Source organism: Penaeus monodon, chromosome 20 (assembly GCF_015228065.2).
Source record: "Penaeus monodon isolate SGIC_2016 chromosome 20, NSTDA_Pmon_1, whole genome shotgun sequence".
Taxonomy (NCBI): Eukaryota; Metazoa; Arthropoda; class Malacostraca; order Decapoda; family Penaeidae; genus Penaeus; species Penaeus monodon.
In genome coordinates this window covers 42568744-42569053 of record NC_051405.1, presented here as the reverse complement: position 1 = coordinate 42569053, position 310 = coordinate 42568744, and the positions used below count along the sequence as shown (strand labels likewise).

Here is a 310-nt window from a genome sequence, read left to right as displayed (position 1 = left end):
TAAAATTTATTCATATATTTTGAACGACGTACGGCAAACTTAGCAACAATGTACTCTTGGAGGAGACAGAAGAAGGAAGAATATTGCAGAGGCGGATTGCAAAGACGTGCTTGCAATAGAACTGGGAACAATAGCCAGTGCGATCTTAAAGGGACACGGCTGTCTTTTCGGGCAGAGAGTCAGTACAGAAGGAGCAAACTGAACTCGCTCATCTTCTCACTTTAAAACATTTTGGATAGTTATATACGTCCCCTTTTTCTGTGGTTATGCGGCCGTCATATCACTCTAGGTGTGGAATGACCTGCCTGGG

The 310-nt window shown here is 43.5% G+C and overlaps 1 protein-coding gene across 1 annotated transcript in view; it reads left to right on the top strand.

The window, feature by feature from the left end:
* The window catches only part of LOC119585843 (C-Maf-inducing protein-like), a 130578-nt gene that overhangs the window by 107238 nt on the left and 23030 nt on the right, over positions 1-310 (top strand).